The following is a 27,840-nucleotide window of genomic DNA, read 5'->3' as shown; positions in this document are numbered from 1 at the left end:
CAAAAGCACTTTGAAAGGTACAGAGAAGGAACCAAGAGATGACACCATAGTGAGCTTCTTGGGTTTTCTTTTTGACTCATATATCCCAGGTTTGGAGCTGAAGAAGCCAGCAATCTGGACACCCTAATGAGAGCAGAAAGAAAACACCAACAAAATCCTTCTCCCTCTAGCCAAAAGACCAGGAAATGGGTAGCCTAGCAAGGTAAAAAACACGGGAAAAAATTGTAGTCTCCACCCCTATCCAAGGGTTGAGTTGGGAATCTGTACTTACACCCTTTCCAGGTTCTAGACACCCGAACACTCCCACCAAGATGGTGTCAGAGAAAGTTGAGTAGGGAGGTGAGTCTTTCATTCCCATCTGGTGGTAATGAACCTCCCCTCCATTGAGATATCAGAGGGTACCCTATGGGGAGCCTGGGCTTCCACCCCTACCTGGTAATAATGTGGAGCCCTTTCCATTCTCCACTAGGGTGATATCAGAGGAAGCCTAGAGAATCAGATATTTTACCACTGCCTGGTAGTAATAAATCCAACCTATCCTACTCTCAGAAGCACCAGTGGAGGCCACACAGGGAGCAGTAACAAGGTAATCCTATCCCTCCCAGTTAGGAATGTATCAGTGGAGACTTATCGGTAGGGAGGCAGAACTCTCACCCCTCCTCAGCAATGAGGAGGCTCTGTTAGCAAGTGTAAATGGAGGCCTAGTGGGGCATGTGAACTTCCTCCACTGGTGATAATGAGGCTCTACCTCCAAGGTCTCTGGTCAGAGCAGTGTCAGAGGAAACCAGTTAAAACAGAAAGTTTAAGTAAGATTCAGTCTCATGACAAAAAAAGTCCAGTTTTCAATAAAAAAAATCACTCATCATACCAAGAATCAGGAAGATCTTCAACTGAATCAAAAAAGTAATCAATAGACATCAACAACATGGTAACAAAAAAATTAGAATTATAAAGATCTTAAAGCAACCATCATAAAAATGTTTCTATAAGCAATTATGAACACAATACAAATAAATGAGAATATAGAAAGTCTCAGCAAAGAAACAGAAAGTTTTAGCCATTAAATAGAAGATATGAAAAACCAAATGTAAAAACCAAATGTAGAAGATATAAAAAGCCATAAAATATAATAACTGAAATTAAAATTCAATGACTTACTCAATGTAGTGAAAAAAAATAGAACACATAAATATTTGCAGAATACAGCTAAAGCAGTGCTGAGAAGGAAATTTATAGCACTAAATGCATATATTAGAAAAGACAAAAGAGTCTCAAATCAATAATTAAGCCCCTCCTTGAAAACCTAGAAAAAGAAAGGCAAAATAAACCCAAAGCAAGGATACAGAGAAAATAGATCACACATACATTTCTGGTGGGAGTAAAAAAAATGTTACAACCACTCTGGAAAACAATTCAGCAGTTTCTTAATAAATTAAACGTTCAACTACCATATAACCCAGCAATTTCACTCCTGTGCATTTACTCCAGAAATATGAAAACTTATGTTCACACCCAAATCTGTACATGAATGTTTATAGCAGCTTTATTTATACAAGGCCAAAATTAGTAAAACACAGATGTGCTTCAAATGCTGAATGGTTAAACAGACTGTAGTACATTCATACCACATAACACGGCTCAGCAATGAAAAGCAATGAACTATTGGTGCATATAACAACTTGGACAAATCTCCACACTGAGTAATACACTGAGTTAGAAAAAGGAATCAGTCCCTATAGGTTATATATTATATAATGCAATTTATATAACATTTTTTAAATGGTAAAATTGTAGAAATAAAGAACAGATTTCTGGTTGACAACACTTAAGACCTGGAGGAAACTATAAATGGCAATATGCAAGATCCTTATGATGATGGAAAATTCTGTACCTTGACAATTCAATGTCAATGTCTTGATTGTGATATTGCCCGAAATAGTTGGCCCTGGAACAACATGAGTTTGAACTGCAGGGGTCCACTTCTATGTGGATTTTGTCAATAAATATGTAGTACATATCGATGGTTGGTTGAATCCTGGGGTACAGAACCTCAGATAGGGAGGGCCGACTCTAAAGTTATACGTGGATTTTTGGCTGTGCAGGGGGTGGACATCCCTAGCCCTCTTGGGTTGTTCAAGAATAAACTGTAGTTTTAAAATGTTACTATTGTGGGACACTGGGTAAAAGGTATGTGGAATCTCCTTGTATTATTTCTTAAAACTGCAGGTGAGTCTATATCTCAAAATTTCCTTTTGCTTAAAGAAAAACCATACTGAGTTAGTTCTTTTAGACACTGACAAATGGTAAAGAGATCAAAAGATGTGTAATTATGAATTCCTGAAAGTAAGGCTCTCTCTGCATTATGCCAGAATTCCAGATGAAAGTCATTGATTAATTTAGTAAAGCCAGTTTTCAGTGGTTGAGTGATGATTTGATAATATTTACTTGGTTAGGCCCAAGGAATGCCCAAATTCTGTTTGGACAATCACTCCTCATCCCCATGGAGTTCCCAAAGGAATTACCTACACATAGAAAATACAGGGCAAAGATACCATTTTACCCAGAAGCAAAGTGCTTGATACCTCCCAATCCAGAGCTCAGGTAAATCTGGGAAGGAGAATATAGATTAGCAGGAGGCTTACTAAATGAGGCCTCTCTCCTAATCCTAAAATTAGATTTTGAGGTCTTTATCATTTTAGTTAAACCCTGAAGCAATGATGAGCCTACACAAGGAACTGTGAACCCCTGAAGAGAGGAGACAGGGAGAAGGCATGACCATGATCTTTAAATGAACAGTGATCCTGTTTCCAGTAAGCATGAGCGATGTCTGGTTCAATGATTTAAATAGCCACTTGACATGTACGCACTGCTATATTTAAAATAGATAACCAACAAGGACCTACTGTATGGCACAGGTAACTCCGCTTAGTATTTTGTAATAACCTAAATGGGAAAAGAAGTTGAAAAAGAATAGATACGTTGTATATGTATAACTGAATCGCTTCGCTGTATACCTCAAACTAACACAACATTTGTTAATCAACTATACTCCAATATAAAATAAAAATTAAAAAATTAAAAAAATAACTACTTGTCCATGGGGAAAAAGCTAGGGAGTAGGTAAGGTGAGAGTTCCTGTAAAGTTGTTTGGTTCCTGACAATCACATTTGGAATAATTTGACCAGAATTTTCACTTATAATCAGAGCATTTTGCATCAGTTAGACAAAATGGTAATAGAAGAATTAAAACATCTACTGCCTAACTGCTCTTTCATTACCCAATGACTGTAGGGCATACTTGTAATTCGGGGCTTCTCCTCCTCCAAATGTCTCATCATCTGGGAGTAATACACCATGCAAGGAGCAATCAGATTACTTAAAACATCTGCAGCGGAGAGCAGAATACAGCAGTGCAGTTCTTGAGCAGAGTTCAGTGGAGCAGTTCAGGAACTCAGGGAATGTTCAGTGGTAGTGATGCCAATGGCAGGTCAGAGTCCTAAAGAGACAGGCCTGAGAACTTAACTAGGCTGTGCTTGTCTCCTGTTCTCTCTGCCCATTCTGAAAGCTAGTCCTCCAGACCTCCTGTTGATGTCATTCCCATCCCATAGTCACTAAATGAATTTACTCTCTGTGCAGTTTAACCTGAGATGTTTCTGTTGTTCAGAACCAAGAACACTGACTGGTACTATTAAGTACAGGAGAGGTAATGGATGCTCAAAGAATTTGGAATTAGTTATCTTGCCTATTTGGGCCTGAAACTAAACAAAATCCTGCTGGGTTTCAGGAACATGATTCTGGCAGACTATAACTTGAAAGGATGGAATTTCTAATTAAATTATCCACTCTGTTCTCCCAGAATAAATTCTCCATTGAAAGCAAGGCTGTATAAAACTGAGTTGCCTATGCTTTGGAACAGTAAAAATAGAAAGAGGAATTCCAGAGCAACGGAGTCCATTGACTATTTTTTAGGACAATGGACAGCTTAAAAAAAGAGAATGGCAAGCTCAAAACCGTAAATTCTTAACGCACATTTTCTATGATCATGTTATAGCTATACTTGCAGGCTTGCAGGAGCCAAGAATCAAATGCAAAATTTGAATCTATAGTCTGCCAAATTATAACACCTACTGAATTCAGTTAATCATCAGATCTCTTCTGGGAAAGTTACAGCTTTGATTAGAATAGGGCAGGAGTCTAAGAACTGGTGTTGGGCCAGTATGGAAAGATTCAGAACACATTGTTTATCCTGAACCCCAAGCCCACAGGGCCTCCCTCCCTTGCTATTTGAAGCAGTCCTTCTTCCCTTGGTTGCGACCGTCTCTCCTTGCTTATAAATGCTGTAACTCCCAAACCTGAAGAAATTATTTCTTTAAAAAAATTGTCTTCATTGCCTATCTCTTACACTTTATTATTTCTAGATTTTAAATTTTTATATATTTAATTTATAGGCATGATAAGACATACAATGTTCTGAAATAATTATGCTAGTTCTAACAGCTGGAAATATTTAACCATACAGCTTGCTGACCAAAACCTGAACTCAATGGTAATATACATCAAATGAAGTTGAAATAAGTTATTTTTCTTGGTATGATGGAATTCAAAGATTTAGTAGTTAGAAACGCTAGAGAACATTTATCATTTGTGACCTACTCTTTTACTATATTCCCCATGAAGACACGGAAAAGGTAATGAAGTACATGCAAAAATCTTTGAAGAGAGCTTTAATAGCCGCTTTTCATTTTGTTTTTGCTTTCATCTTTTATAAGCACTATACACTAGTGGGAGAAGGTGCAGTTGAACTGAACTTCCTGATAGGAATCAGAGACAAAGTGGCCATGGTTACAATGAGATGAAGAAAGTAGTTGTGATAATTAAAATGGTCTTAGATTTTTGACAGTTGCTAACTGGTTATAGAGTTTCATAGAATCACAGCACATGGACACTATACCAAAGCTTCTATTACTTAGGGTAGGTCAGACTGTGAAAATATGTACCAAATACACACACACACACACACACACACACCCCAAATATGTACACAAATATATAACGGCTCAACGCTCTAAAAATGTATTTCTTTCCCAGATAGCAATTCTAAGTGGTTCTAGGATGGAGGTTGAAGGAAGAGGACATGGGTACCACAAAGCCATTCAGTGATCCAGGATGATGGTGTCTCTGCCAACCTCAGCATGCAGCTTGCATGGGGGATCCTGGGATATTCTGGAAAGGAAAAGAATATGAAGGAGTGAGAGGTTTTTATGGGCCAGACCTAGAAGTGGCAGACATCATTTAAGGTAACATTCAGTTGACTAGAATTCAGTCATGTGGCCACACGCAGTTGCAGGGAAAGCAGAAACTGTAACCTCACTGTGGTCCAAGGGAGAAGAGGAAGCCTATTTTGGTGAATAGTTAGCAGTTTAAAAAAAAGCTTCACGAGAGAAGCCTGACTAGAATCACAGCGTTAGACTGTTGCAGCCATTCAGCCCAATCCTCATGTCTGAAGGTGTTGTCAGGCCCCAAGTCTGTTACACTTCGAGGAAGCCACACTCGCCGGGAAGCATTCTGAAATCACATCAAACATACGCTTGGTGAATATTTCTCCTATCTTTTCTCAAAGATCAGTAACCATTTACAAAGGAACTGTACTATACAGTTGTGATCTAACAGAATACCTACCCCTAGGAGGCTGGTGGTTACAGGGTTATTTTTTTTCCACAGGTTTCAGAATATTGAGATGAGAAGCACAACAGATAGAGAGAAAAATGGATATTATTCAGAGATGAAATATTGGGTGCTTCCCTTTGTGATGTGGTGGGTGAGTATACATAAGACTTCATTGCCTTACACTAGAGTCTAGTATTCTTTTTGAAATACAATGTGAGAAAAAGAGAATTGTGGATATTGGGCAACTATGAGGGTTAGATTACAGTGAGCATTTGTTTTGCTCTTCCCAGCATCCAAACATCCTTCTTATTTGATACGGACCTCAAGAAAGTTTAATGGCAAGGCCCTTCTTTCCATAACGGAAGACAGAAGGGGCAGACAGTCTCTCTTACAGTTCTCTAATTGTTGTGGTGTGGCTATGTGACCTAGGCTCAGGCTAGCAGATGCTGTAGCATAGGATTTTGAATTTTGAGTGTTTGACATGAGGCTCAGAGGAGAGTTAAAAGTTATTCAAGCCATAGGGTATATAGAATAAGAAATATGGTGTGTATACATGAAACTCATATGATGTTATAAACCAATGTTACCTCAATTAAAAAGAAATATATTCACTGAGCACCCTTGGTATGGTCAAGAGCCTGTGAGTTTGGCTAGACTTATTAGAGACTGTTTCTGGTATGATTTTGCTGTGTATTTCTGCCCTCATCTTCTGACTTTGGTTGCCCAATACTTTTGTCAATTCTGTGAATGCTAAAGTTTTCCTTAAATACATTTCTTTTCTGTTTAAATTGGCCAGGTATAGTTTCAGTTTCTTACAAATACAAAGCCCCATTAAAAAACACCACCACCACCACTACAACAAAGATGTTCACTCATTAGTCAGGATGAAAGGATCAATTGGAAAACATGTTTCAGAAGGATGAATATTGCTAAAGAAGATTACCAAATAATGTTAATATCATGCAAAACTGGTATAAAGATGATACATGGAGGAAGCTAAAGAAAAAATTGATATTCTAGTTAATAAATATTATGAAGAAAGCAAATGAAAACAATCCATTATTTTAACTTAGCTCCAAATATCTATATGTTTACCTTTTGCCAGGCACCCTACTAGGTGCTTATTGTTATGGTATCTTATATAACAGTCTGGATAACCATTTGAGATTTATGCTAACACTATTTTAAAGACAAACAAATGATTGTCTGACAGTTTTGTGGCTTCTTATAACAATCCAGGTGATAATGGAGTCAAGGGCATAATCTTTGACCTTAGCTCAGAATCTACCTTTTTTTGGTATAAAATTTCAGAAAACTCCAAAAATGAGTTATTTTGCCACAGTGATCAATGTGGCAGACTGCATTGACTATCCCAATAATAGTCTCCATATATCCTCTGAAATAATACTTTTCAGCAACTTCCAACAAAAGATGAAGTCTACTTCGCACCCCTTAGATCTAGGCTGAACTTAAAACTTTTTCTGATCCATAAAATATGGCAAAAATGACATTAGTCATTTTAGTCAAGTCACTAGTCATTATGATTAAGTCATTAGTCTTGAGAAAACCTAGGTCAAGAGACTTTGCACCTATCTTTTCTCCCTTGGACCTGGTGACCTCCATTTGAACAAACTTGGCATAGCCTCTTTGTCTTTAAGACAAGACATCTCAATTGAGGCAACACTAGAACAGCTAGACTATCACCTGACAACAAATTTATGAGTGGGGCTAGCATAGATCAGCCCAGCCAAGTTCAGCCCAAATCAGACTACTTAGCCAAGTCACAGATTCATGAAAAATAATAAATGGTAGTTGTTTTAAGTCACTAAGTTTTGGAGTGATTTCTTACACAGTAATAGTTAACGAACATAAGCAGTAATATTTAGTATTCATGAAGGCATTAAATCACTAATATGCTTATTGGATCAACAAAGCAAGTTTATGGCCTCTGCAATTTGAATGTTGTAAATTAAGCACCTTGAATTTTGGCATTCTATGAAAAATATCTATATTTCCACAATATTGTGATTAATCAAAACTAATTTAAGTAGCCTAACTAGTTTAGAGAATTAGGATATTTTCATATTTCCAATATTTAAATTTTTTAAAGTGTATATAGTATAGGTCTTCTTGGGTTAAGGTCAGAAGAAGAATATATGCAGTCCATCTAACAACAGAAATATTAGTAAGTGGTAATATTTATTGTATGCTCACCCTGAGCCAGGCTCTATGCTAAGTACTTAGGCTTCATTCTCATTTTTAACCCTGGGTGACCCCCAATCTGTACTTTATACAGGGAATCCATACATCCTCGGGGTCTAGTCTGATTAAAGGTAAACCCACAGAGCATGTCCTGTCACAGCTCATCAGAGTCAGTTTGCAGACTGCCAATATGCAGAGCTGTTCTAGGATTTGACAGCAGCAGTTGTGGTAGCACCTGTGGCAGCTCACTGAAACTCAGTGAGCATCTAGGAGTAGAGTCAGCGAGGTGAAGCTTCTGCAATGAATTTTGCATGGAGAAGGTAGTATGGAGATTTTGGGAATCCATTAAAGGGGTTTCCAATCTTCCTAAAAGCCTGAGGAATCAGCTTTAGGAAAGACATTCAATTGAGAGTCTTCTTTCTAGGTCTGAGGAAACTGAACTATTCCTTAATGAAGTCCCAAACTAAGACAAGTGGTCACTGGAGGAAACCGTTGTTCCAAAACAGAGGTAACCCTCTGTTCACAGTATTTGCAGTTATCTTCTTCAGGATTATCTGGGGAATGTGTTTTAAAATGCAGATTGCTGAGCCCAATCCCTGTAGTTTCTATTTAGTAGATCTGAGATTGAGCTCAAGAATTTGTATTTTTAATAAGTACCCTCATTGAGCTTTATAGTTAAACAAATTTGGGAAACACTACTTGAGTGACATAGGATTTAGAGCATCAAGATCTCTTGCAGCAGGCAGCAAGGGAGGGTGTAACTAAGAAGAAGGTTTGCAAGATTGAAGCAGTACAACCACAGGCAAAACTGAACAGACTAGAAAGAGGTGATTGTGTGAAACAAAGGGCAAGCTTTATAGCTCAAGGAGTACTGAGAAACAACTGATCTCATACTTCTCTGTGTCCTAAGTTAATGGTTCATTCATTCACTCATTCTTCATATACTGAGTGTTACTATGGATCAGGCAAGAGTCTGGCTCTGCCAAACTAAAAGGTTTGTTATACATGACCCCAGCCTCAAGGGTGTCACAGTCTAACAGTAGAGATAGACATATAAACAGTAATTAAAAACCTCATGGTTTTGATGTTGCAATAGAAGTATAAACAAAATGAGACGGAAATAGAAAAGGGAGTAATTAACTTTATTGGGAAAAAGGAGGTGTCAGGAAAGACTTTAGTGGAACTTGATCTTGAAGGATGAATTAGAGTTCACACAAGGCAAAGGGGATGAACATCATCTGCAGCAGAGGGAACAGTATGTGCGAAGCCAGTTAAAGAATAAGACATTTCTAGTGAAGGATAATGAAACACGTTGTGGCTAGAGGGTAGAGTCCAGGCAGGATAGGAGTGCAGAAACCAAGGACCTTGGGGTCAGGTATTAAAAGTATCTTGTAATCTTACTCTAAGAAATTTGGAAATTATCCAAAGCTCTATGAAGAGTCAATTCAGCCATCTAGGTGTTTTTTAACAGTAAAATAATTATCAGATTTACTTTCAAGAATACTTTCTACATTTAATACAATACATGTACCATATGCCTGGAGTATATGCTACAGATTGAATTGTGTCCTCAAAATGATATGTTGACACTCTAACCTTCAATGTGATGGTATTTGGAAGTGAGGCTTTTGGGAAATAATTAGGTTTAGATGAGAGTGTGCCCCCTCATGATAAGATTAGTGGGTTTATAAGAAGAAGAGAGACCAGAGCTACCCATCTCTCTCTGCCATGTGGGGGGCAGATTCAGCAAGAAGGTGGTGATATATAAGCCAGGAAAAGAGCTAACACCTGTGTACCCTTTGATCTTGGACTTCCTGTGAGAAATAAATATTTATTGTTTAAGCCACCCAGTTTATGGTTTTGTTATGGCAGATCAAGCTGAGTAAGACAATGTACAGGTCTCCTCTGTTTATATTTCTGTGTATTTGAAATATGTGCGGATGGTAGGGTTGGGGAGGAGCCAGAGGAAGAATTAAGAAAACCAAAGAGTTCCCTGACCCTAGAAGTCAGGGTTAGAAGCCTATTTTTGCAGCCTATCTAATACTATAGGTTGTTGTGGCATCATACTGAGAGATTTGAAAGATGCTACCATTTTCCTACCCCTCAGCTTGCCTAATTCATATCTAAACACCGTGACTTGAATGAGATAAAGGTATGTGCGAAAAATAAGGGTGCTGCAGGAAGAGAATTGGGGAGGAGTAAAACTGGGGGAAAAACATGAATTAAAGTAGAAAAAATATTGAAAATAAATACTGATAAAATTGGGTAAATGCATGTTAGGTGAATCAGATTGTCTCATGGTGAGGACTAAGATAGTTGTGACACGCCCATCTCATTCTCATTGTTAATCTTTCCACTATTTTCACTTTTACACAGACATTTCCATCTGAAGGTCCATCTATAAGAGCTATTTCTATTCTTACAGTACTCCCAGTGTCAAGATTCATGAGGTCAGATGTAAATATGAATTTGTTGGTTTAGCTGTTCTCTCCTAAGGGCAAGGAGCTTAATCATTTTTTTTTTTTTTTTTTTTTTTTGGTACCGAACTTGTCTTGTCTGGAGATGAATCAATGAATCAAGTTAGGAATGGTAAATCATGAATAAATGATTTATGCTTGTCTTGATCAAATATGATAGATTGCTTGGGTTTCTGACTATTACTGTATATAAAGATTTATATAATATGCAAGTGACTGTGGATTGGAGGAAAAACTGAAGGTTTTCTCCAAGGATATAGTCCTATATAACACTGTAATGTTATTCCAAGTGAGTTAGTCCTTGAGAGAATCATGACTGGATATGATCAATTCAGTAAGATTTTTTTCAAGTAATTAACCCATTCTTCCTCATTAGCTCATGTCTTTGCCCTTTCTCCTTTTTTCTTTCTTAACCATAATTCAATATTAATAATTCAACATCAATAATATCATAATACCAAAGATCCATTTGGTAATGGATCTTTCTTAGTGATCTAGTCACTCAAATTTCTGGAAAGTTCTCTATAGTCTTTAACCAGCAATGAACTAAGAGGAAATTCACTACAGCCAAAGATGAACTAAGAGCTAAATGATTGGATTTCCTCTGGATAAGCTCTAATATGCCATGTGTTTCTGAGATAGAGGAGGGAAGGATGGAAAGGAGATGGCACCCCAAGATAGTAAAGCTAATTCAACTTTTCAGGCTAATACGTCCTAGAGAAAATCCAACTGATTTACCAACTTGTATTGCATAATTTTCCATGTGAGCCTTTTAAAAGAATAAATTGGAAGTTGATTGACAAATGACTATTTACTCTGGACTTGGTAATGTATATCACACACAGTGTGTTGGAAGTAGAGGTTTGAGATGGGAAATATTTTGCTTTCCCTGGAAATTGAAATGACTATAATTCTTCACAAACATTATTACATAATGAAAAGCACTACATGCCATGAAAGTTGCTGTCATCAACAGGGTGTCAATACAAATCATGGAGACGGTTTGAATTATGTGCTTGGCAATCTGAGTATACTGTAAAATCACTTCTCTTAATCTTAAAAAATATGTGAGCAGTATTCAGTGTAAGATAGAAATCCACATACTACACAATTTCTTTTCTTTCTGTATTATAAAGAATCAAAGAATAAAAGTGTTTTTAATGTCTTAACCACACCTTTATGGTTTCAGCTGGATGAATTAATTTGACAGGATATGTTAAATGTATTCTATACTGTATATCCTAAGGGAATAAAAAATATCCAGGAAAAGGTAGTGCAGAGGGTCTTAAGAAAATACATTATCTTGATGAAACCCAGAGAATTCATAAGAAAGAGCACTGGGATATTTCTAGCCTATTCCAAAAGAGAACATGTGACCCCACTTTACATAGATCATAGAAAAACCCTTGGCTGTGCTGAATAGTAAGAAGTAAAGTTTGTTTGTTTGCTTTTTGTTTTCTGCAGTCTTTTCTGAGGCTTTATTTTCTTTTTGATATTCTGATATTTCAAATTCCATTCTGGGCACTTCTATGGAACTCTAACTTTTGAGGACCATTTCATTTTGAAGTTCTCAGGCTCTTTAAAATGTTCATATCCTCAAGTCTGTAGACACTAAAGTCAAGAAAGATGCAAAGGACGTATCAGAAACAATCTAAAATAATTAACTGGGTTAAGTAAGAAAAATTCTGTGACCTCAAAGATTCCTACCCCCTGATATACACATCCCTTGAATGTAGGCACTACTTGTGAGTATGATAGAGGTCACTCCCATGATTAGTTTACATTATATGGCAAAGGTGAAGGGATTTTGCACATGTAATTAAGGTCTCTGATCAGTTTTACTTTGATATAATCAAAAGGAGATTACCCTCAGTGGACCTTACCAAGTCAAGTGAGCCCTTTACCTTTAAAAGAGAGGTTAGTCTTTCCTTGAGTTCAGAGACATTTTCCTGTTGGCCTTGAAAAAGCAAGCTACCCTGAGTTATACAGCTGCAAGAAAGTTAATTCTGCCAATAATCACATAGGCTTGGAAGAGGACCCCACACTTCAAGTGAGACTGCAGGCCTGGCTGACATCTTACTGCAGCCATGTGAGACCCTGACCCACCTAAGTTATATCTGGACTACTGACCTACAGAAACTATGAGACGATAAATGACTGTTGTCTTAAGCTGCAAAGTTTGTGGTGATTTGCTTATATCCATAGAAAACTCACTAAAGGATATGAGGAATGTATATATTTATATCAATATCAATATAATATCTGTAGATATCTGTATATAGCTAGAAATAGAGAGATTTATTATAAAGAATTGGCTTATGTGATTTGGAAGCTGCGAGACCCAAGATTTGCAGCTGGAAACCCAAAATTGCTGATGGTATAAGTTCAAGTCCAAGTCTGAGTTCAAAGGCAGAACACTGATGTCCCACTTTGAAGACAGTCAAGCAGAGAGGGATTTCTCTCTTAACTGTTTTTGTTCTATTCATGCCTCCAACAGATTGGATGAAGCCACACAACTGAGGAGGGCAATCTGCTTTACTCAGTCTATCGATTCAAAAGTTAACCTTATCCAGAAACACCTTCACAGACACATTCAGAATACTGTTTAGCCAAATACCTGGGCACCCCATTTCCCAGACAAATTGACAAATAAATTAATCTTTACAAGAGATAACAAAAGGGATAACTTTATGTAAATACTAGACATTTCCTGTTGACCTGCTTTAAGATAATGTCCAATCCATGGCACGGAATGAATGAGAAGTTCCAAAGTTTGTCTACAGATCTAATAGTTTATTCCATTCTTTTTTATATTAATATTTATGTTAGGTTTCTCCATCTTTTTTTTTTTTAATTTTTGAATTTTATTTATTTTTTTATACAGCAAGTTCTTATTAGTCATCAATTTTATACACATCAGTGTATACATGTCAATCCCAATCTCCCAATTCAGCACACCACCACGCCCACCCCCTGCCACTTTTCCCCCTTGGTGTCCATACATTTGTTCTCTACATCTGTGTCTCAATTTCTGCCCTGCAAACCGGTTCATCTGTACCATTTTTCTCGGTTCCACATATATGCGCTAACATACGATATTTGTTTTTCTCTTTCTGACTTACTTCACTCTGTATGACAGTCTCTAGATCCATCCACGTCTCAACAAATGACCCACTTTCGTTCCTTTTTATGGCTGAGTAATATTCCATTGTATATATGTACCACCTCTTCTTTATCCATACGTCTGTCGATGGGCATTTAGATTGCTTCCACATCCTGGCTTTTGTAAATAGTGCTGCAATGAACATTGGGGTGCATGTGTCTTTTTGAATTATGGTTTTCTTTGGGTATATACCCAGTACTGGGATTGCTGGATCATATGGTAATACTATTTTTAGTTTTTATGGAACCTCCATACTGTTCTCCATAGTGGCTGTATCAATTTGCATGCCCACTAACAGTGCAAGAGGGTTCCCTTTTCTCCACACCCTCTCCAGCATTTGTTGTTTGTAGATTTTCTGATGATGCCCATTCTAACTGGTGTGAGGTGATACCTCATTGTAGTTTTGATTTGCATTTCTCTAATCATTAGTGATGTTGAGCAGCTTTTCATGTGCTTCTTGGCCATCTGTATGTCTTCTTTGGAGAAATGTCTATTTAGGTCTTCTGCCCATTTTTGGATTGGGCTGTTTGTTTCTTTAATATTGAGCTTCATGGGCTGTTTATATATTTTGGAGATTAATCCTTTGTCCGTTGATTCGTTTGCAAATATTTTCTCCCATTCTGAGGGTTGCCTTTTCATCTTGTTTATGGTTTCCTTTGCTGTGAAAAAGCTTTGAAGTTTCATTAGGTCCCATTTGTTTATTTTTGTTTTTATTTCCATTACTCTAGGAGGTGGATCAAAAAAGATCTTGCTGTGATTTATGTCAAAGAGTGTTCTTCCTATGTTTTCCCCTAAGAGTTTTATAGTGTCCGGTCTTACATTTAGGTCTCGAATCCATTTTGAGTTTATTTTTGTGTATGGTGTTAAGGAGTGTTCTAATTTCATTCTTTTACATGTAGCTGTCCAGTTTTCCGAGCACCACTTATTGAAGAGACTCTCTTTTCTCCATGGTATATCCTTGCCTCCTTTGTCATAGATTAGTTGACCATAGACGCGTGGGTTTATCTCTGGGCTTTCTATCTTGTTCCATTGATCTATGTTTCTGTTTTTGTGCCAGTACCATATTGTCTTGATTACTGTAGCTTTATACCATAGTCTGAAGTCAGGGAGTCTGATTCCTCCAGCTCTGTTTTTTTCCCTCAAGACTGCTTTGGCTATTCCGGGTCTTTTGTGTCTCCATACAAATTTTAAGATTTTTTGTTCTAGTTCTGTAAAAAATGCCATTGGTAATTTGATAGGGATTGCATTGAATCTGTAGATTGCTTTGGGTAGTATGGTCATTTTCACGATATTGATTCTTCCAATCCAAGAACATGGTATATCTCTCCATCTGTTGGTATCATCTTTAATTTCTTTCAGCAGTGTCTTATAGTTTTCTGCATACAGGTCTTTTGTCTGCCTAGGTAGGTTTATTCCTAGGTATTTTATTCTTTTTGTTGCAGTGGTAAATGGGAGTGTGACCTTAATTTCTCTTTCAGATTGTTCATCATTAGTGTATAGGAATGCAAGAGATTTCTGTGCATTAATTTTGTATCCTGCAACTTTACCAAATTCATTGATTAGCTCTAGTAGTTTTCTGGTGGCATCTTTAGGATTCTCTATATATAATATCATGTCATCTGCAAACAGTGACACTTTTACTTCTTCTTTTCCAATTTGTATTGCTTTTATTTCTTTTTCTTCTCTGATTCTTGCGGCCAGGACTTCCAAAAGTATGTTGAATAATAGTGGTGAGAGTGGACATCCTTGACTTATTCCTGATCTTAGAGTAAAAGCTTTCAGGTTCACCATTGAGAATGATGTTTGCTGTGGCTGTGTCATATATGGCCTTTATTATGTTGAGGTACGTTCCCTCTGTGCCCACTTTCTGGAGAGTTTTTATCATAAATGGGTGTTGAATTTTGTCAAAAGCTTTTTCTGCATCTATTGAGATGATCATATGGTTTTTATTCTTCAATTTGTTAATATGGTGTGTCACATTGATCGATTTGCATATACTGAAGAATCCTTGCATCCCTGGGATAAATCCCACTTGATCGTAGTGTATGATTCTTTTAATGTGTTGTTGGATTATGTTTGCTAGTATTTTGTTGAGGATTTTTGCATCTATATTCATCAGTGATATTGGTCTGTAATTTTCTTTTTTTTGTAGTATCTTTGTTTGTTTTTGGAATCACGGTGTTGGTGGCTTCATAGAATGAGTTTGGGAGTGTTCCTTCCTCTGCAAATTTTTGGAAGTGTTTGGGAAGGATGGGTGTTAGCTCTTCTCTAAACGTTTGATAGAATTCACCTGTAAAGCCATCTGGTCCTGGACTTTTGTTTGTTGGAAGATTTTTAATCACAGTTTCCATTTCATTCCTTGTGATTGGTCTGTTCTTATTTTCTATTTCTTCCTGGTTCAGTCTTGGAAGGTTATACCTTTCTAGGAATTTGTCCATTTCTTCCAGGTTGTCCACTTTATTGGCATAGAGTTGCTTGTAGTAGTCTCTTAGGATGCTTTGTATTTCTGCGGTGTCTGGTGTAACTTCTCCTTTTTCATTTCTAATTTTATTGATTTGAGTCCTCTCCCTCTTTTTCTTGATGAGTCTGGCTAATGGTTTATCGATTTTGTTTATTGTCTCAAAGAACCAGCTTTTAATTTTATTGCTGTTTGCTATTGTTTTCTCTGTTTCTATTTCATTTATTTCTCCTCTGATCTTTATGATTTCTTTCCTTCTGCTAACTTTGGGGGGTTTTTTATGTTCTTCTTTCTCTAGTTCCTTTAGGTAAGGTTAAATTTTTTATTTGCGATTTTTTTTGTTTCTTGAGGTAGGCTTGTATAGCTCTAAACTTCCCTCTTAGAACTGCTTTTGCTGCATCCCATAGGTTTTGGATCATCGTGTTTTCATTGTCATTTGTCTCTAGGTATTCTTTCATTTCCTCCTTGATTTCTTCAGTGATCTCTTGGTTATTTATTAATGTATTGTTTAGCCTCCATGTGTTTGTGTTTCTTATGTTTTTTTCCCTGCAATTGATTTCTAATTTCATAGCATTGTCATCACAAAAGATGCTTGATGTGATTTCAATTTTCTTAAATTTACTGAGGCTTGATTTGTGACCCAAGATATGATGTATCCTGGAGTATGTTCCGTGCGCACTTGAGAAGAAATTGTAATCTGCTGTTTTTGGATGGAATGTCCTATAAATATCAATTAAATCTATCTGGTCTATTGTGTCATTTAAAGCTTCTGTTTCCTTAATTATTTTCATTTTGGATGATCTGTCCATTGGTGTAGGTGACGTGTTAACGTACCCCACTATTATTGTGTTACTGTCAATTTTCTCTTTTACAGCTGTTAGCAGTTGCCTTATGTATTGAGGTGCTCCTATGTTGGGTGCATATGTATTTATAGTTGTTATATCTTCTTCTTCGATTGATCCCTTGATCATCATGTAGTTTCCTTCCTTGTCTCTTGTAACCTTCTTTATTTTAAAGTCCATTTTATCTGATATGAGTATTGCTACTCCAGCTTTCTTTTGATTTCCATTTGCATGGAATATCTTTTTCCATCCCCTCACTTTCAGTCTGAATGTGTCCCTAGGTCTGAAGTGGGTCTCTTGTAGACAGCATATATATGGGACTTGTTTTTGTATCCATTCAGCAAGCCTGTGTCTTTTGGTTGGAGCATTTAATCCATTCACGTTTAAGGTTATTATCGATATGTATGTTCCTATGACCATTTTCTGAATTGTTTTGGGTTTGTTTTTGTAGGTCCTTTTCTTCTCTTGTGTTTCCCATGTACAGAAGTTCCTTTAGCATTTGTTGAGAGCTGGTTTGGTGGTACTGAATTATCTTAGCTTTTGCTTGTCTGTAGAGCTTTTGATTTCTCCATCAAATCTGAATGACATCTTGCCGGGTAGAGTAATCTTGGTTGTAGGCTCTTCCCTTTTATCACTTTAAGTATATCATGCCACTCCCTTCTGGCTTGTAGAGTTTCTGCTGAGAAATCAGCTGTTAACCTTATGGGAGTTCACTTGTATTTTATTTGTCGTTTTTCCCTTGCAGCTTTCAATAATTTTTCTTTGTCTTTAATTTTTGCCAATTTGATTACTGTGTGTCTCGGCGTGTTTCTCCTTGGGTTTATCATGTATGGGACTCGCTGCGCTTCCTGGACTTAGGTGACTATTTCCTTTCCCATGTTAGGGAAGTTTTCGACTATAATATCTTCAATATTTTCTCTGGTCCTTTCTCTCTCTCTTTTTCTTTTGGGACCCCTATAATGCGAATGTTGTTGTGTTTAATGTTGTCCCAGATATCTCTTAGGCTGTCTTCATTTCTTTTCATTCTTTTTTCTTTATTCTGTTCTGCAGCAGTGAATTCCTCCTTTCTGTCTTCCAGGTCACTTATCCATTCTTCTGCCTCAGTTATTCTGCTATTGATTCCTTCTAGTGTAGTTTTAATTTCAGTTATTGTATTGCTCATCTGTTTGTTTGTTCTTTAATTTTTATAGGTCTTTGTGAAACATTTCTTGCATCTTCTCGATCTTTGCCTCCGTTGTTTTTCCGAGGTCCTGGATCATCTTCACTATCATTATTCTGAATTCTTTTTCTGGAAGGTTGCCTATCTCCACTTCATTTAGTTGTTTTTCTGGGGTTTTATCTTGTTCCTTCATCTGGTACATAGCCCTCTGCCATTTCATCTTGTCTCTCTTTCTTTGAATGTGGTTTTTGTTCCACAGGCTGCAGGATTCTAGTTCTTCTTCCTTCTGCTGTCTGCCCTCTGGTGGATGAGGCTATCTAACAGGCTTATGCAAGTTTCCTGATGGGAGGGACTGGTGGTGGTTAGAGCTGACTGTTGCTCTTGTGGGCAGAGCTCAGTAAAACTTTAATCCCCTTGACTGCTGATGGGCGGGGCCGGTTTCCCTCCCTATTGGTTGTTTTGCCTGAGAAACCCAACACTGGAGCCTACCTAGGCTCTCTGGTGGCGCTAATGGCAGACTCTGGGAGGACTCACACCAAGGAGTACTTCCCAGAACTTCTGCTGCCAGTGTCCTTGTCCCCACAGTGAGCCACAGCCACCCCCCACCTCTGCAGGATACCCCCCAACACTAGCATGTAGGTCTTGTTCAGTCTCCCCTGTGGTCACTGCTCCTTTCCCTGGGTGCTAGTGCACACACTACTTTGTCTGTGCCCTCTAAGAGTGGAGTCTCTCTTTCCCCCAGTTCTGTTGAAGTCCTGCAATCAAATCCCAGTAGCCTTCAAGTCTGATTCTCTAGGAATTCCTCCTCCCGTTGCCGGACCACCAGGTTGGGAAGCCTGACATGGGGCTCAGAACCTTCACTCCAGTGGGTGGAGTTCTGTGGTATGTGTTCTCCAGTCTGTGAGTCACCCACCCAGCAGTTATGGGATTTGATTTTGCTTTGATTGCGCCCCTCCTACCATCTCATTGTGGCTTCTCCTTTGTCTTTGGATGTGGGGTATCGTTTTTGGTGAGTTCCAGTGTCTTCCTGTTGATGATTGTCCAGCAGCTAGTTGTGATTCTGGTGTTCTCGCAAGAGGGAGTGAGAGCACGTCCTTCTACTCCGCCATCTTGGTTCCAATCCTGTTTCTCCATCTTTAATATTTTTGAATACAATGCCTATTCATTCCTTCAAAGAAATAAATTACTGAACAACTAGTATTGGGCATAAGAGTCTGTGGGTCAAACCAGGGTTAGGTACTCTGCCCCATTCTTCAGGATATTAAAAACATACTGCATGCATTATTTAATAAACAAACTTGTATACTTACTAGGTGCAAAATATTGTACTAGGTACCATGAGTAATATAAAGGAAAATTGAGCCATTATTCCAAGAATAATATCTGGTGGGAACAGAGCAGACACACATACAATAACATAAGTAGGCTAGAACAAAAATCTTAACATTCTATGAAATTGTGGGAGAGGAAGACATCAGTTCTGTGGGGGAAGGTCAGTTCTAACTGGGGTACTGTAGGTTTCAGGGTAAACGTAGTATTTAAAATCAATATTGAAATACAGAGACGACTTTGAAATGTTGGGATATGGTAAAGTTTATTATGTTAATAGATAAGGTAGACACTAATAGATAAGGTTAATGGATAATATGAATGAACCATGTCTGTTGTAAATACTTTTCAAAGCACAGGGACAATAAAGTAGTGTGGCACTTGGACTTGGAAAATTTGTTTGTATATCAGCTAGTTCACATAGGATCAAGGTTAACTTTTCTGAGCCCAAGATTTTTTTGACCATAAAATGCTGATAATATTAAAAACTGCACTCATGTTGTGACAATCAAATGATATCATGTGATTAATTTGATTAAAATAAAACGTTTATTTTGCCAATTACTGCTTCCCACTCTTCTCTGTCAAATCCCCATAAACAGCCGGGCAGGGGCTTCCTGAAGGATATCTCTGTGTGATTGCATATCTCTCTTTTTTTCACTTTTATTTAGAAAATCTCATTTTAGTTGAGGCTTTGTTTCAAACCTTAAAAAATTTCAATCTTATATTTGATTCAAAGATTTTCCTCTTTCCCCAGCACATAGACTTTGGCTCCAATAGTGTGGAGCAGAAAATGGAGGGAGGAAAAGGTTGGGCGGTATCTCCCAGTCTCTCTTCTGTCTTCCACTTTTTCCTCTCATGGTGTTGGTCCTGGGACAAGGTAGAGATAATTATAAATTGATCAATCCATAGAGAGAGAACAAGGATCATTTTCCACAGACTTTTAATAATCTATAGGAAAGTTGTATTTTTTTTTTTTTTTTAACTTTTTTTCCTTTTGACTTACAGTGTGTTTGTATGCATATTCTTTTTTGTTCTCACAAGTGTTTGAGTTGGATTTTCTTGAGCTCTTAGCACTGGATTCTGGAGAGAAGCATGGAGGGGCCCTAGTATTTTTTCAGATTTCAGGCTCAAGGGCTCCTGGTACTCCTTCTACACCAATAGATTGTTTCCTTCTGATAATATGGGATCACTGAGTATACACTCTCTGATTCTCAGAACCCATCATGGTTCAGAAGGGCTTATCCCTCCAGCCCTGTTCTTTCCTGATTTTCTCACAGGCTGCCATCAACAAATGACTCAGATCTTGTCATTTGTTTTTTCCTGGTGTTTTCTGAGCTCTGCCTCCTCTGAGTCCCATGAAGAGTTTTCAAGCCCTAGTCTCTTGTCCTCCCCTCTGTGCTTACATTCTGTCTTGTCTCAGCTAAGCGCATAGCACTTACCTCTGGGGAAAGGCCTTCCTACTCTTTTTGAATGTGAATATTTTTCAGAGATTTCTGAGATTTTCCAGTGGTTAGACCCTGTATTTGCTTCCTGCCAGCCTCTGACTTTGTTCCCTTATGTGCAATTTGGAGCTTGTAAGTTTTCTTCAAGTTTAAATAAACATATGTGTGCTTTCTATTTTTCTTTCTCTTTTTTTCCAGAAGAATGTGAGGATATTCAAATCTAAGCTTCTGCCATATTCCTAATGGAAGCTCTTGTCTTCATTGAATTTTAGGACTGCAACATCATCATATAGTTCTCAAATTTTTAAACATATTTAATATAACACTCCAATCTGCTTACTTTTGGTAGTTGAAATTCTCTTTTAGACCTTGTTGCCTCTAATTTTTGCAGACTGGGGTAGTGAAACCCTGGGTAATCACTAGTCAAATCCATTTCACCTGCCTTCACCAGTTAAGGTTGTTTTAATTGCTGCTACAAAAGACTTGCCTGTCCTCCATGTGGAAGTAACCTAAACAAAAAGATATTTGCCAGAGTTGTTTTTCAGGAATTCGGAGTTAGCTGCATCTAGTTGGAGCTGAGCTGGTTAAGACTGGGTAAGGCCTCCCACCCTCCAACTAGGCATGCAGGAGTGTTCACCCTGTGACCTTTTGACATCAGAGGGCCAAAAACTCCATCCTCAGATCTTGCTAAATGCCTTCATATTAAAATATGCAGAGGGGAGTGGCATGGAGCAGAGCTGCCGTCGATACTGCCTCTTCCCTTCTCCCCACAGTCCAGGCAGCTGGTCGACTAGGCTGTTGGCCCTCAAGCCAAGCCTCATCCCTTATTTGGGTCTGGGGAATGTCTGGCCAACATGAGGGCTGTAAAGGAGAAGGACGTGGAGGGCAGATGGGTAAAACCACTTTAGAAGGTGCACTTCTACCTGTACGAATCCTCTTCTTCTGGGGCTTGTGGATGGAAGAGTTTTAAAGGGTGGCCATGGATGGTTTGTGAAGAAGAATGGTTGAGAAGTCAGAGGCCTGTGATGTGAGTCACAAGAGAGTCAAGAATGGGCTTTCTGCTGAGATGGAAGTAGGCTCTGTGGAGCACTCCCAGAAGACTTGCCCAAGAAGAGTTTCAGACAACAGAATATAATCCTAAGCGATTGTGTGGTGGGTTTCCACTGAACGTGATTTTTGCTGGATTTGGAGGATGTAACGTTGTAAGCATTGAATCTTTGAATGAGATTCATCCATCTGAAGGACCTTCAAGATGGCAGAGGAGTAAGACGTGGAAATCACCTTCTTCCCCACAAATACATCAAAAATACATCTACATGTAGAACAACTCCTACAGAACACCTACTGAACACTGGCAGAAGACCTCAGACTTCCCAAAAGGCAAGAAACTGCCCACACACATGGCCATGTGGCTGACAGAGTCTTGGTGATCCAGCCAGCTGTCAAGCCTGAGCCGCTGAGGTGGGAGAGCCCAGTTCAGGACATTGGTCCACCAGAGACCTCCCGGCCCCTCATAATATCAATCAGCAAGAGCTCTCCCAGAGATCTCCATCTCAATGCTAATATCCAGCTCCATTCAATGACCAGCAAGCTCCAGTGCTGGACACCCCATGCCAAACAACTAGCAAGATAGGAACACAACCCCACCCATTAGCAGAGAGGTGGCCTAAAATCATAATAAGTTCACAGACATCCCAAAACACACAATCAGATGTGGTCCTGCCCACCAGAAAGACAAGATCCAGCCTCATCCGTAAGAACACAGGCACCAGTCCCCTCCACCAGGAAGCCTACACAACCCACTGAACCAACCTTACCCACTGAGGGCAGACACCAAACACAATGGGAAATACAAACCTGCAGCCTGTGAAAAGGAAACCCCAAATACAGTAAATTAAGCAAAATGAGAAGACAGAGAAGTACACAGCAGATGAAGGAGGAAGGTAAAACCCCACCAGACCAAACAAATGAAGAGGAAATAGGCAGCCTACCTGAAAAAGAACTCAGAATTATGATAGTAAAGATGATCCAAAATCTTGGAAATAGAATGGAGAAAATACAAGAAACATTTATAAATGACCTAGAAGAACTAAAGAGCAAACAAACAATGATGAACAACACAATAAATGAAATTAAAAATTCTCTAGAAGGAATCAATAACAGAATAACTGAGGCAGAAGAAAGGATAAATGACCTGGAAGATAAAATAATGGAAATAACTACCGCAGAGCAGAATAAAGAAAAAAGAATGAAAAGAATTAAGGACAGCCTCAGAGACCTCTGGGACAACATTAAATGCACCAATATTCGAATTATAGGGGTCCCAGAAGAAGACGAGTAAAAGAAAGGGACTGAGAAAATATTAGAAGAGATTATAGTCAAAAACTTCACTAATATGGGAAAGGAAATAGTCATTCAAGTCCAGGAAGCACAAGAGAGTCCCATACAGGATAATTCCAAGGAGAAACATGCAAAGACACATATTAATCAAACTATGAAAAATTAAATACAAACAAAAAATAATAAAAGTTGCAAGGGAAAGGCAGCAAATAATATATAAGGGAATCTGCATAAGGTTAGGGGCTGATCTTTCAGCAGAAACTCTGCAAGCAAGAAGGGTGTGGCAGCACATATTTAAAGTGATGAAAGGGAAAAACCTACAACCAAGATTACTCTACCCAATAAGGATCTCATTCAGATTCGAGGAGAAATTAAAAACCTTTACAGACAAGCAAAAGCTAAGAGAATTCAGCACCACCAAATCAGCATTACAACAAAGTATAAACGAACTTCTATAGCCAGAAAGACAAGAGAAGGAAAACACCGACAATAACAAACCCAAAACAATAAGAAAATGGTAATAGGAACATACATATCTATAAGTAGCTTAAATGTAAATGGGTTAAATGCTCCAAACAAAAGACATAGACTGGCTGAATGGATACAAAAACAAGACCCGTATACATGCTGCCTACAAAACACCCACTTCAGACCTAGGGAAATGTACAGACTGAAAGTGAGGGGATGGAAAAAGATATTCCATGCAAATGGAAATCAAAAGAAAACTGGAGTAACAATTCTCATATCAGACAGAATACACTTTAAAATAAAGACTAATATAAGAGACAAAGAAGGACACTACATAATGATCAAGGGATCAATCCAAGAAGAAGATACAACAATTATAAATATATATGCACCCAACATAGGAGCACCTCAATACATAAGACAAATGCTAGCAGCATTTTGACACTAACACAATAATAGTAGGAGACTTTAACACCCCCCTTTCACCAATGGACAGATCATCCAATATGAAAATATATAAGGAAACACAAGCTTTAAAAGACACATTAATACTTACCTGGCAGGGGAGATACCATGATCACGAAGGTGGTTTTCCCAGGGCGAGGCTTATCCATTGCACTCCGGATGTGCTGACCCCTGCGATTTCCCCAAATATGGGAAACTCGACTGCATAATTTGTGGTAGTGGGGACTGCGTTCGCGCTCTCCCCTAAAAAAAAAAAGAAAAAGACACATTAAACAACATGGACTTAATTGATATTTATAGAACATTCCATCCAAAAACAACAGAATACACTTTCTTCTCAAGTGCTCATGGAACATTCTCCAGGATAGATCATATCTTGGGTCACAAATCAAGCCTTGGTAAATTTAAGAAAATTGAAATTGTATCAAGTATCTTTTCCGACCACAGCACAATGAGACTAGATATCAATTACAGGAAAAAATCTGTAGAAAATACAAACACATGGACGCTAAACAATACACTACTAAATAACCAAGAGATCATTGAAGAAATCAAAGAGGAAATAAAAAAATACCTAGAAACAAATGACAATGGAAGCACGACGACACAAAACCTATGGGATGCAGCAAAAGCAGTTCTAAGAGGGAAGTTTATAGCGATACAAGCCTACCTTAAAAAACAAGAAAAACCTCAGGTAAACAACCTAACCTTACACCTAAAGCAATTAGAGAAAGAAGAACAAAAAAACCCCAAAGTTAGCAGAAGGAAAGAAATCATAAAGATCAGATCAGAAATAAATGAAAAAGAAATGAAGGAGACAATAGCAAAGATCAATACCAAGAGCTGGTTCTTTAAGAAGATAAACAAAATTGATAAACCATTAGCCAGACTCATAAAGTAGAAAAGGGAGAAGACTCAAATCAATAGAATTAGAAATGAAAAAGGAGATGTAACAACTGACACTGCAGAAGTACAAAGGATCATGAGGGATTACTACAAGCAACTATATGCCAATAAAATGAACAAACTGGAAGAAATAGACAGATTCTTAGAAAAGCACAACCTTCTGAGACTGAACCAGGAAGAAATAGAAAATATAAACAGACCAATCACAAGCACTGAAATTGAAACTGTGATTAAAAATCTTCCAAGAAATGAAAACCCAGGACCAGATGGCTTCACAGGTGAATTCTATCAAACATTTAGAGAAGAGCTAACAACTATTCTTCTCAAACTGTTCCAAAATATAGCAGAGGGAGGAACACTCCCAAACTCATTCTACAAGGCCACCATCTCCCTGATACGAAAACCAGACAAAGATGTCACAAAAAAAACAAACTACAAGCCAATATCACTGATGAACATAGATGCAAAAATTCTCAACAAAATACTAGGAAACAGAATCCAACAGCACATAAAAGGATCATACACCATGTTCAAGTGGGATTTATCCTAGGAATGTAAGGATTCTTCAATATACGCAAATTAATCAATGTGATACACCATATTAACAAGCTGAAGAATAAAAATCATATGATAATCTCAACAGATGCAGAAAAAGCTTTTGACAAAATTCAACACCCATTTATGATAAAAACCCTCCAGAAAGTAAGCATAGAAGGAACTTACATCAACATAATAAAGGCCATATATGACAAACCCACAGCCAACATCATTCTCATTTGTGAAAAACTGAAACCATTTCCACTAAGATCAGGAACAAGACAAGATTGCCCACTCTCACCACTATTATTCAACATAGTTTTGGATGTTTTAGCCACAGCAATCAGAGAAGAAAAAGAAATAAAAGGAATCAAATCGGAAAAGAAGAAGTAAAACTGTCACTGCTTGCAGATGACATAATACTATACATAGAGAATCCTAAAGATGCTATCAGAAAACTACTAGAGCTTATCAATGGATTTGGTAAAGTAACAGGATACAAAATTAATGCACAGAAATCTCTTGCATTCCTATACACTAATGATGAACAATCTGAAAGAGAAATTAAGGAAACACTCCCATTTACCATTGCAACAAAAAGAATAAAATACCTAGGAATAAACCTACCTAAGGAGACAAAAGACCTGTATGCAGAACACTATAAGATACCAATGAAAGAAATTAAAGATGATACCAACAGATGGAGAGATATACCATGTTCTTGGATTGGAAGAATCAACATTGTGAAACTGACTCTACTACCCAAAGCAATCTACAGATTCAATGCAATCCCTATCAAACTACCATTGGCATTTTTCACAGAATTAGAACAAAAAATTTCACTTGTATAGAAACACAAAAGACCCTGAATAGCCAAAGCAATCTTGAGAAAGAAAAACGAAGCTGGAGGAATCAGGGTCCCTAACTTCAGATTATACTACAAAGCTACAGTAATCAAGACAGTATGGTACTGGCACAAAAACAGAAATATAGATCAATGGAACAGGATAGAAAGCCCAGAGATAAACCCACACACATATGGTCACCTTATCTTTGATAAAAGAGGCAAGAATATACAGTGGAGAAAAGACAGCCTCTTCAATAAGTGGTGCTGGGAAAACTGGAGAGCTACATGTAAAAGAATGAAATTAGAACACTCCTTAACACCATACACAAAAATAAACTCAAAATGGATTCGAGACCTAAATATAAGGCCAGACACTGTAAAACTCTTAGAGGAAAACATAAGCAGAACACTCTATGGCATAAATCACAGCAAGATCCATTTTGACCCACCTCCTAGAGAAAGGGAAATAAAAACAAAAGTAAACAAATGGGGCCTCATGAAACTTAAAAGCTTTGCACAGCAAAGGAAACCGTAAACAAGATGGAAAGACAACCCTCAGAATGGGAGAAAATATTTTCAAATGAAGCAACTGACAAAGGATTAATCTCCAGAATACACAAGCAGCTCATGCAGCTCAGTATTGAAAAAACATACAACCTAATCCAAAAATGCACAGAAGACCTAAATAGACATTTCTCCAAAGAAGACATACAGATTGCCAACAAACACATGAAAGGATGCTCATCCTCACGAATTATTAGAGAAATGCAAATCAAAACTCCAATGAGGTATCACCTCACACCAGTCAGAATGGCCATCATCAAAAAGTCTACAAATAATAAATGCTGGAGAGGGTGTGGAGAAAAGGGAACCCTCTTGCACTGTTGGTGGGAATGTAAATTGATACAGCCACTATGGAGAACAGTATGGAGGTTCCTTAAAAAACTAAAAATAGAACTACCATATGACCTAGCAATCCCACTACTGGGCATATACCCTGAGAAAACCATAATTCAAAAAGAGTCATGTACCACAATATTCATTGCAGCTCTATTTACAATAGCCAGGACATGGAAGCAACCTAAGTGTCCATTGACAGATGAATGGATAAAGAAAATGTGGCACATATATACAATGGAATATTACTCAGCCATAAAAAGAAACGAAATTGAGTTATTTGTAGTGAGGTGGAAGGATCTAGAGTCAGTCGTACAGAGTGAAGTAAATTAGAAAAAGAAAACAAATACCGTATGCTAACACATATATATGGAATCTAAAAAAATAAAATGGTTCTGAAGAACCTAGGGCAGGACAGGAATAAAGACGCACACGTAGAGAATGGACTTGAGGACACGGGGAGGGGGACGGTAAGCTCGGATGAAGTGAGGGAGTGGCATGGACTTACATATACTCCCAAATGTATAATAGATAGCTAGTGGGAAGCAGCTGCATAGCACAGGGCGATCAGCTCAGTGCTTTGTGACCACCTAGAGTGGTGGGATAGGGAGGGTGGGAGGGAGATGCAAGAGGGAGGG

The 27,840-nt window shown here is 38.0% G+C and overlaps 1 non-coding gene across 1 annotated transcript; it reads left to right on the top strand.

The window, feature by feature from the left end:
* The first annotated feature begins 24,098 nt into the window (after positions 1 to 24,098).
* LOC137766915 (U1 spliceosomal RNA) lies at positions 24,099 to 24,261 on the top strand. Its single transcript, XR_011074442.1, has one exon. It is a non-coding gene; the product is annotated as a U1 spliceosomal RNA (small nuclear RNA).
* The last annotated feature ends 3,579 nt before the right edge of the window (positions 24,262 to 27,840 follow it).

This window comes from Eschrichtius robustus, chromosome 6 (assembly GCF_028021215.1).
Source record: "Eschrichtius robustus isolate mEscRob2 chromosome 6, mEscRob2.pri, whole genome shotgun sequence".
NCBI lineage: Eukaryota > Metazoa > Chordata > Mammalia > Artiodactyla > Eschrichtiidae > Eschrichtius > Eschrichtius robustus.
The sequence above is the reverse complement of the archived record's forward strand: the minus strand, read 5'-3'. Positions and strand labels throughout refer to the sequence as shown.